Source organism: Mustela nigripes, chromosome 13, assembly GCF_022355385.1.
Source record: "Mustela nigripes isolate SB6536 chromosome 13, MUSNIG.SB6536, whole genome shotgun sequence".
NCBI classification, from domain to species: domain Eukaryota; kingdom Metazoa; phylum Chordata; class Mammalia; order Carnivora; family Mustelidae; genus Mustela; species Mustela nigripes.
Window position 1 is genome coordinate 21,623,774 of NC_081569.1, and position 1,477 is coordinate 21,625,250.

Consider the following 1,477-nt stretch of genomic DNA (forward strand, 5'->3'; position numbering starts at 1 on the left):
ATAAATGAAAAAACATAGTCCCATACATGGAGGAAGCATAGCCAAACTCACAGATCTACTTAATGGCATAGCACATACTGGAATTTATTTTCCCAAGCTCGGGTCAGCTCTAAACTGTAAACTGAGTGAGTGCATTGTATTCCTCCAGTTCCTCCAGACACCTAGCAGACAGAGCACACGGCATAAATAAAACTTATTGACTGGCTTACCCACTGGGAAATAGTTTATTTCTAGGTTTCTGATATTGGGCACAAGGGATGTAAGGAAGTAGTTAAGCTTTTAGGAAAGTGATTCCAGTGACCAAACTCAAGGCACATGAATTCCTGTGGCCCCACTAGAATGGAAGGCAGGGCTTTTAGACACTTTTAGGAATTGTGTTTGAGAGCTAGTGCTGCATTCACAGGACCAGTGGAGATGGCGTGCCAGTGAGAATCTTCCCGTTGATACCACTTATGCCCCTTCTATTCTGTTGTTTTATTTTCCTTCTCTTATTCCCTTTTTGCCAGTGGCTGTAAACCTTCACTTTATTTTACTTTATTTATTTATTTTTTCAGTATTCCAAGATTCATTGTTTATGCACCACACCCAGTGCTCCATGCAATAGGTACCCTCCTTAATACCCACCACCAGGCTTACTCACCGCACCCCACCCCCTCCAAAATCCTCCTTTTTTTCTGAGTCCACAGTCTCTCATGGTTCCTCTCCCCTTCCGATGTCCCCCAACTCACTTTAGTTCATTTCTTCACTGGTGCCAGGTCTATGGGTATCCAGACGGCCACAAATTTCATAACTGACTGAAGCTAAGAGCACGCTTATTTGCTCACCAGGAAGCTCTGTCCTGTTGCTCCCATCTTCTGGCTGAATACCTCCTCTGTGGCAAGCCCAGGATCCTTGTCATTTCCACCAACACTTCTCCGGAAAGAATGAACCTTTTCTTCCGCGAGGACCCTACCGCAGTTATCAAAGCCTCACTGATTATTTGTTTATACATAGTTCAGTTAACAGGTGCGAATTTGCTATCAGACACTTCTTGCAAGGCTGTCACATTTCTTTCTTTTTCCAAATCAAATAACTGGCTCGGTTGCCCATTCCTGCTGCTGGGATATATTCAAGGGTAGTCACGTTTTGGAGAGCCTTTCTCTGGTTTTTAATGTTATCCAAGAATCCCGTGTCTTACGCAGCTCAGAAATGTGGGCATTGCCTAGGCTGGTCCACAGTGCCTGAGCTCTGGATTTGGTTCAAAAGCTCTGTGGCTTGAACCGAGGCGAGGGGCAGCGCCCCCTACCTGAGCGCAGGGAACCTGCTGCACTCAGTTTTCTGCAACCTGCTTGCTGAGAGCAAATGGGGCAGGGCTCTCCGCCTCTGTAGAAACCCCTCTTCAATACCTTCATTCCCTTGCTCATCCAAAACCATACCGCCTCTTTAACATCTAGGATTCGGCTTAGCCCTTGACGTTTTGACTCCCCCCCCCCCCCCC